Genomic DNA, 10,240 nt, shown 5'->3' with positions numbered 1-10,240 from the left:
TATTTTTCTAAAATGGTACACATTGCTGAAAATGTGCCTGTTGTGACTAAATAACTCTTACCCCTGTCTAGTTCCAGTAGAGTTATCTCTCTTTAATGCAATGGAGTAAATGGCGGTTCTGTCCTTGTCAAATTGACAATCTAACGCTGCTCTCTAGAAAAGTGTGTGACATGTACGCTAAAGTAGGATAGAAAATATATGTATTTCCCCAAACATAAGCAATAAGGTCTATGGAAAAACAATTGGTACTTATATACCATTAGCCAACTACATTTTGTATCCATTGGATTTGTATGTCTATCTTTTCTCTCTATAGTGTCCCTAAAGGACACACGGTACTAATTATACGGAAGAGCTGTGAACCAGTCTAGAAATGGGTGAAGAAATAATAGAGTATTTACAGGTTTGGTGGTCCATAATTGGTTAATAATGAAAATTAAAATTTTTGGAAAAATATCATTTGAGAGCTTATCCTATATGTAATGTAAAAAAAATATTGTCAAATTTCTACTGATGCAATTTTAGCATTTTTACAGGCTTGACTCAGGAGTACTCAATACTGAAAGTAGCACCTGATTCATTTGGTGCAGAATCAATAACACGTGTTTCATGCACATGTATGTAAACAAATTGCCGCGGGTCATATGGTGTTCTCCACACATAAGCTTGCACCAAGGTTAGATGTGCACGAAAAATTATAGGTGTCATTATCAGCACCCATAAATTTTAAGTTATTGAATTTTGAATATGATAGTGTTTCCATATGTTTACCATTGGAGTGGAATTAGTACCGTGAGTCCTATATTCGACCTATACCATAATAGGAGTTTGTTGTTTCCATGGTTACCACGTGCATACAGGGTATCAATTTGGTGGTTTTTACATATGACAATCATAATGGAGTCTTTTTATCATGGTTTGAATGTGGTTTTGGAGAAAAATTCTATACAAAAGACAGATGGGGATGGTTTTATACACTGGAGAGTGGAAGTAGATAGCTCAGGCCATAGGGAAAAGAGCAGAGTATGGCCTGATGGCAGAATTTCATATGATGGTACCCATAGATTGGCCTATATGGTTAAATACCATTTAACACATGCAACAATTCCCCAAAAGGGGGTGGGGGTGGGGGAGATTTTATATGTAATCCACTTATGTCACAATCACTTATGTATCAGTACTGATCATTTAACTTTAGAGACACACTCAGCAGATCAAAGCAGAGAACATTGTAAAAATAAGGACTGTGCACAAAACTGCACATGCTGCATTGCCTCAACCTGTAAATTGAATTATTATATGTCGAGTCACATTGAATATCAATTATACCGGTCTTATTTCTTATCCTAGAATTAAACTCCTTGACACCTATTCTATGTTCAGCATGTTTCTCATATTGGTACATTACATTTTTGGGCAAACAGTATTGGAACTTTTCTGCATTCCTTTTGTTGAGGGAGCAGGGAGGGATATTTTCACTTAAAATAATAGTTTTCAACCCTTCATTCCAAATATAACTCTGCAAAAGTCCTATCTGTATTGCATTCTTTACACAGGCAGTTTTTCTTCCCCAACCTCTCTTCATACAGTTGAAACATTCTTGATGCATAACTGCATGGTGAACATACTGCTCTCTCCCACCAAACCAGATCTCTTTTTTCTTCATGTACCAAGTCCCATGATAGAAAACCTTCATACTCAGGGTGTTGCAACTTGTGGTCTCAGAACACATTATTCCAAATCTCAGCATTTGATTACTGCGTGCACTAAGTGATATGGGTTTTCTTCACCATATATGTTGTTGTGAATAAATGAAAACAAGCTTCATGTCAGAAATATGGTTTCATATTTGAAACAAAAGCTATTTATAAAACCTACATTGCTCTGTTCTTACCATCAAGTAATAGTAAGGAATCATTTAGCTGTAAATTAGAGCTTGCTATTTGGTTTGCCAAATCAAGGTGTATTACCTCCCCTTTGACTGTAATTGAGTGATTGCAATGTTGCTTTGTTTCTCTTTTGTTCAATAATGTATGCATTTTTTTTCAGCTTTATATTAAAAAGTAAGTAATTTAACACTGCTTATAGTGGAAAGCAGCCACAGTAATGATTTTTAGACTTTTCTTAACTTTGTATGAGCTTTGGGTAAATGTAGGTATATGTTTATGTATTAGACAACTTCAATATGCAATTCAATTCTATTACTTAAATTTAACAAGTAGTGTATTCAGTGACAATTTTTATCGGTGTCTGCATATTGCATAGAGACATGAACTTGTCTTGGCATAGCAAAGTTTTTCACACATTTCTCCACCTCCAGCATACCAGCTTGAGTCATAACAGTTTGTGCATACACTTTCTGTCTCCAACATCAATGTCAGCATTATAGGAACTTTGGATAGTTTTTTCAAATTTGTCTCTTGATGTCCTTATGTAACATACCTCATGTTGATGTGTTATTTGGGTTGATACACATTCCCCCCCACCCCCTTTGTTGTGGGGAACATTACCAGGCTTGAAGAAATTACTCTGTCTATTCTTTGCTTATTCACCCTTCCCCATAGTTTTATACTAAAAAGTAGCACTATGTTATTTAATTATTCAGTATAATACAGCTTATGGAACTCTTCCTTGGCTTTTATACCTTTTTATTAACATTTGGGGGTCATGAATCACATGTGATGATAGTTTAAATAAGTTTGGAATATCAGCATCTCTTGATGCTTCATGAGTGTGTGTATTTGTTTTAGTCACAAAAGGGCAATGGCCTCGTATCATTTTGACCTGTCATGTGGCACACTTATTTGTTTTGTTTGATTGATGTGAATAGGGATGCACTGTATGTTATTTCTGTGAGAGTCAGCAAGAAAAGAAATGCAATTTTGAAATTTAAAACATTTAAAACTTGTCTTATAGCCAGTGAGAGATGAAAATACAATGCGTCATGTAATTTGATACCCTGTGATGTCATACTTGCTGATGTCAGAATGCTTGTGTTTCTTTTGTGTAGCATGCATGCCATAGAAAGATAACATGAAGATACAAAGGCAGAAAACAATTATTTTAATAACAAGAATAAGCCATTAATAAGTACAATACAACACAGCAACATGTAATACGGATGCAATTTAACTACAGATATTGGTATCACATAAAATGCTATTGTACTATTATCCATGCACAAGCATGGCCAATTCTTTCTTACAATTATGCTCTAATATCAAGGAGTAAAACACAACTTTTTCAAAAAAAATTAAATCTGGTTATAGGACACACGGTACTAATTATACGGAAGAACTGTGAACCAGTCTAGAAATGGGTGAAGAAATAATAGAGTATTTACAGGTTTGGTGGTCCATAATTGGTTAATAATGAAAATTAAAATTTTAGGAAAAATATCTTTTGAGAGCTTATCCTATATGTAATGTAAAAAAAATATTGACAAATTTCTACTGATGCAATTTTAGCATTTTTACAGGCTTCACTCAGGAGTACTCAATACTGAAAGTAGCACCTGATTCATTTGGTGCAGAATCAATAACACGTGTTTCATGCACATGTATGTAAACAAATTGCCGCGGGTCATATGGTGTTCTCCACACACAAGCTTGCACCACGGTTAGATGTGCACGAAAAATTATAGGTGTCATTATCAGCACCCATAAATTTTAAGTTATTGAATTTTGAATATGATAGTGTTTCCATATGTTTACCATTGGAGTGGAATTAGTACCGTGAGTCCTATAGTATCGCTAAGTATGCAAATTGTATGTCCCTATGTCTATGTCCTTATTTGTGTATTGAATGGTCAATGTTTGCTTGAAACTAAGTGGCGGACCTGAATACGCGTTACTATAGGTAGATAGGTAGCTAAAATGAATTTCATAGGGACAAAGGTATTTTATAATGACAAACAAAGACCAATTCACACACACACACACACACACACACACACACCAAACGTTATTTGCTTTCTTCGAATGTAAACGAAGAAGATGAAATCCCACAAAAGGACTATCCGTTACACCACATAAAATAATATCCATCACATTATTTATCTCAGAATTTAAATGAAGAAGATGATGAAATCCCACAAAAGGACTATCCGTTACACCACATAAAACAATATCCATCACATTATTTATCTCAGAATTTAAACGAAGAAGATGAAATCCCACAAAAGGACTATCCGTTACACCACAAAAATAATATCCATTTCACCACTATGCTATCAAAATATATGCTCACTATCCAAAACGATTTGTGTTCGCTTAGAATGGGAGAAAAGGAGACGAAATCTCACAAAATATTTATCCTTTACACACAAAATACTATCCATTACGTCCACTATACCATCCATTATATCATACCCACTATCCAATTGCCCTCTTTTAGTTTAAAATGTAAGAATAGGAGATACAATTTAATAACTTAACCTGTCTCTTGCATTACAAAACATAATATTCATTAAACAGTCTGTATCATTCATCACCCCACACACGAGTGGAACAGTTAGTTGAAATCTATGTCAGTGATTCCGAAGACGACATGAATGAGCCTGCATCAATGTCCGCCACTTCTGTCACAAAACTATGAGAGTCCTGATTTAGCCCAAATAATTTGGTTCGTCCCCCTTAATTTATTGTCAAATTTTAGAGACCCCAACACGCACTTACAGAAAATTGAAAACGAAGGATTACTCTACACTATGAAATAAAAGAAGTTCAAGTATTGTGTAAAACTTAGTCAAATTAAAGTGTATTATCAAGATGAAACGATGACACCTTTCAAAGAGAAAGCAGATACCAAGCGACAATAGCGATCCATCTCACACTATACTTTCCAGATGTGTTTGTGCTAGCGATCTTGAAGAGGATATGATTACCTCATATTCATTGCCATCTACATCCACTGCAGAGAGATGGTGAGACGTTGAGAGAGAAAAAACGGTTGTAAATATCATAGGATGACAAAATCAACAAAATCAGTGAATACAGAAATTATTTTGGTTCCTCATCAAAGTTATGTTTTACAACCTTGTAATCTAAAAGTGACTTGCAGAAACAAATTGAGAACGATGGCATACATCTACACAGATAAATTTAACGGTTTAAGTCCATGGTTACTATGTATTAGTATGTAATGTTCATGTGAAATTTTGGTACAAACGAAATCTAACACACACACACACACACACACACACACACAAACGCACGTGCGCGCGCGTACAGACGTGCTACTGCATTGGGTGCCAGTAGAAAGGGGACTAGTGATGTGAAAGATGGACAGACTGACCTAACGTTACATTGCATAGAGAAAGAAAGAATGGAAAAAAGACGGAAATATTTTTAAAAAGTATTAGAGAACAATGATAATTAAGATAACGATATGTTTGTTCTATGTGAGAAATGTTCATAGACAATTGTTTTCATTCTGCCATAACATTTGTTGGATATCCCATTTTAGGAGATGTCATATTTGGCAGCACACACAACAAACAATGTGGCAAAGTTTCCAATTAAACTGCGGACATCACCAAAACAAAAGTCTGGTTCTACTGCATTCTTAAGCAACGGAGAGAAAAATAATATAACAAATATTGTTAAATTTTCTGAACGCACGTTTTGGTTTTAGAATGAGAGTTTACAATAGGGAGTATCATAGAATGCAGTGAAACTTGAGTTATTTTTTTTAAAATACATGTGTTTGTTTCCTTTCTTAAAAACGGTATATATAATGTTATAATCTTTTTCCGTGACATATGGCAGTGCCAAATAGAGCACATAATGTGTACAAGTTCAGGTCAATTCAAGATTTTATAGCATTCAACGATTTACGTATGGCAAGAAATTTCTCGACAAATTTTAGGGTGTAAGTGTTTGAGGGAGGGAGATTACGTTATTCCTAGTTTAAAAAAATATCACGACACTTACATCTGTTTATATGGTGGAAAGTTTAACATAGGTTTGTCGGGCATTCCCATTGTCCATAAACAACCATATTAACAACTAAAATTGGAGCATACATGGCGGCCCCTATGCATACTTGTATTAGTCCTGGACAGCAACAGGAACATAGTGAATGCTGTCACGTGTATATACATATATATATATATAGATATTTTATTTTTCCTGGCCAAGTATTTTACATCTTTATTTATAATATAACTCATCTTCTGATATTTCTTTGTAGCGTAGTGCCTGATAGATTTATTCTTCGATCAGTCTGGTATTTCCATTGATGAAGACGAAGGTCTCACTGTGCCTATCAGCCATTATTACCGTGTCAACACTATTTATCGAATTTTAATTAAGGAAACCGACGATGGTCGTACTGGCATAGAAGCTTGACGCTTATGTGTCAACGATGAGGCTATCACATTGGATGGTGTCTCCAAATGCAAATATAGAGGCAAAGCTTGTTGTCAAGCTTTAGTAAGATACGTTACTAAGAGACTGCAAACTACTTTCATTATGTGCCGTGATAACTTAGGAATAAGGTTTATATTGGCACATTAGCAATCATGAATAGCTAACCCTAACGCTACTCTAGCAACCATGTAAAGCTAAACAGTAGTGATGGGGAACAATACAGTATCAGTTGACTTGTATGTTAAATTTGGAGGTTTGCACAATAGCCTCAAAATGTATAGCCTCACGTAGACTTCTGTGTTAAATTTATGGAGTTGCGCTATAGCTTCACAATAGAAAATGGAACAGTGTGGGTATGTTTAGACTCAAGGGAAATATAACGGGTGACATCAAGTTACTGTACACTGGCAACAATGTTGCAAGTGGCTGAAGTCCATCGGTCGGAATAGTGACTCTAGGGACATTAAAAAATATAAATCTATCACAATAAAAGTGGACTCAACCTTTTCTTGTCCAGAGAGAATATATATATATATTTTCAAGGCAACGGAGTGGCCCTGTAAAGAGCATTAATGTTTCATGTTTCATCTTTGTCTTTTAATTTCTATCTTCTTATCTTCTCCTCCACCAAGATCTAATTTTCTGCACGACATTCTTCTTCTTCTTCTCATCTTTCATCGAGTCTCCTTCGCCCTTTACCTCTATATCCTCTCTCTTTTCCTCTTTTCGTTATCCTTATTTTTCACTATTTGTCATTCCATATTCTCATGCTCTGTTTTTCTCTCTATGTCTTGTTTAGTTAGATCTCAATGCTTTTTCTTGCCATAGACTAGTACCAGACAATTGGGCTTTCCTCCTGGGGATAACAAGTTTGCTAAAATAATTCATAAAACTTTGTTTCATAAATTTACATTCCCATAGTTTCAGAATTTATGAATCCCAAATATTAGTTCACATTTTAGAAATCTTTAGTGAAATCCAAGCTTTTTACAATGTCATCTAAAGTGGAGATTTTGATTTCGAATCCTTCCCAGGAGCAGCTAGACTTCTTGAAAATAGACGAATGGCTTCAGCTTTCCAGAAAATATGATCTTTCAGAGTCAAACGCTTCTTTAACAAAGCAAGTAATAAGAAATTGATCCAGTACATGGTGGAAAAAAATGTTTTGAATAACTGTGCTTTGGATTTGATTAGTAAGTCTGAATTAGACTCTAACATAAAAGTAAATGAATTAAAATTAAAATACAAGATTGAGAGAGAGAGAGAGAGAGAGAGAGAGAGAGAGAGAGAGAAATGCAGTTACAAAAATAATAAAAAGAGATGCAAATGCAATTGGAGAGGGAGGAGAGATAGAGAAACAAATGCAAATGTAATTGGAGAAAGAGGAAAGCGAGAGAGAGAGAGAGAGAGATAAATGCAAATTCAAATGCAAAAGAAAACGAAAAAAGAGAATTTCAATTTCGTTTAAGATAATTAGAGGTGGCAAGTGAAAAGCGTATCCCCACTTTACATACAAAGTGAAGTTTTTATGTTGTTAGGAATTTTATGTTAGTGCTACATTTTAGATAAAAAGAAGTAGATACATATTTTCCTCATTGAGACAAAGTTGCTGAAAATTTGAAATGGCAAAGAGAGCATTGGACACTTTTATTACAAAGTTCACTTTTTGAGAAAACCCGAGAAATCTAAGCTTCCCTATCAGTACATCAAAGTGCTGACTATGAACTGGTTAAGCAATGGATCTTAAAAGGTTACGAGTTAGCGCCTAAGTCTTATCGGCAAAAATTCATTAAGCTATTAGAAAATAAAATGACCAGACTTATGTTGAATTTGCATGGGACAAATCAAGCAAATTTGAAAGGTGGTGCTCTTCTATAAAGGTTAAGAAAGATTACGAAAATTTCAGGTAGCTACTATTACTTGAAGAGCCCAAGAATTGCGTCCACAGTGACGTTAAGACTAATCTTGATGAGCATAAGGTCGAAACATTAGAAAATGCTGCTCGTACTGCTGATGAGTGTTTATTAGCTTAATTTTTCGTTTGCTAGTAAGTCTTCCACTCAGCAGTCTTCTGGTTAAAGTGTATTCCAGCCTAATACGAGCCCTTCCAAATCTCAATCTGGAACAAGTTTTAGAAATCAAGTTTCTGTTAATATCGATCAGAAGACCTAATCTTCTCCTACGTGCACCTATTGCATGGAGACTGGACACGTTATTTCGGATTGCTTCAAATTAAAACCTAAACATCAGAATCACGACAAACCTTATCCAAATGATCTTATTTCTAAGAGGTCAAGGTCACGGTTATGTATTGAGTGCAATACATTTGTTGGGTCTGATAAACACCAGTATGATTATATTATGGAGAATTATGAACCATTCCTGTCGAGGGTGTGTGTATGTGTGTGTGTTTGTGATTAGGATTTTTAACGTAGCTTTAACCATTTTTAAGTCATATAGCCACGATGTATGCAGTGTGGCAGTTTATAATGATGTTTCCCACAGGGTCATCATGCCACATACATATAGCATGATGTCCCACCCAGTCACATTGTCCTGACACAAGGCCGACCAGTCCTAACACTAACCTCTTAATGCTGAGCGCCTAGCGAGGCAGCTGTTAGTACCATTTATGTAAGTCTTTGTTATGACTCGGCCGTGGTTCGAACCCATGACCTCCCGCTTCCGAGGCGGACGCTCTAACCACTAGGCCTATTCATGTCTACGGGTTCTATATCACTCTTGGGTGATATTGCAAATCCCATCTCTATTAAAATTTTAAGGTACACAGGAGCTTCTCTGAGACTTTTATTGTCAGTTATTTTGCCTTTTCCTGATAAGTCTTCTTCTAATGAGAGTGTTCGTATTCATGGAGTGCGGCTTTGTTATGCAAATTTGTCATCAGACTTAGGCTTGGGATTCTTATGAGAAAATGGAAACCCATAAGGTACCTGCTGATTACGAGTAGTCCGTGAACTATCAAATTGTAGTTCCAAAAATCATACATACATGACATTCTTAGTTTCGTCCATGAAACTCCTTTTGCTGGCCATTTAACGATTAATACGACTTATCGCAAGATCTTGAATACTTGTATTTGTCAAAATTTAAATTTGATGTTTGTAAATCCTGAAGATCTTGTCACGAATGTTTAATGATAGGAAAAACCAATCAGAAGATACCTACGGATCACAAGTAACATATTACTCCATTTGAAGAACCGTTTAGAAGAATATTACTTGTTGACCATAATGTGTGCGCCAACAATATTTTACAGCGACAAATCCTTTGAGTAACATTGAATCTAAAACATAAGGAAAAGCTTTGATAAAGTTTTTGTTTATCAATTGGGCCTTCCCAAATCTGTTCAATTTGATGAAGGGTCAAATTGTATGTCTGGAATTTTCCACCTAGATATGCTTGATATTGTCATTCAGCAATTGAATTCAAAAGTTAAATTAAGGTTCGACAGAACAATAATGGAGCGAATTGTACAGTTTTGGTAATAGAGTTCTATCTCTTTTGCTTATTCTTCGAAATATTTTTCAGACTAGGTTTTATGTCGTTTACAAAGTTGCTAAGCATATGAATGAGTTAAATTACAATAATATTACTTCTGGGATGCAAATTAATCAAGAGAGTACCAAATAGGTCGAGAGAGATAGCCAGGTTAATCATGCAAACAATTTAGTTATACTTGTACCTCTCACTGAGGATGTAAGCGAAGGAATGCTATCGAACTGTACTGATTTTGGAGTTAAACAAAATAGGAATTCAGAAGTTCTGAATAATCTGGACAAAAATCATTCACATTTGTAGCATCAAGAAAAGAATGAACTTAAAAAGTTATTACTTGAATATGAGCACTT

This window comes from Sinohyriopsis cumingii, chromosome 4, assembly GCF_028554795.1.
Source record: "Sinohyriopsis cumingii isolate HCF-2022 chromosome 4, ASM2855479v2, whole genome shotgun sequence".
Taxonomy (NCBI): Eukaryota; Metazoa; Mollusca; class Bivalvia; order Unionida; family Unionidae; genus Sinohyriopsis; species Sinohyriopsis cumingii.
This window is presented reverse-complemented; position numbering follows the sequence as displayed.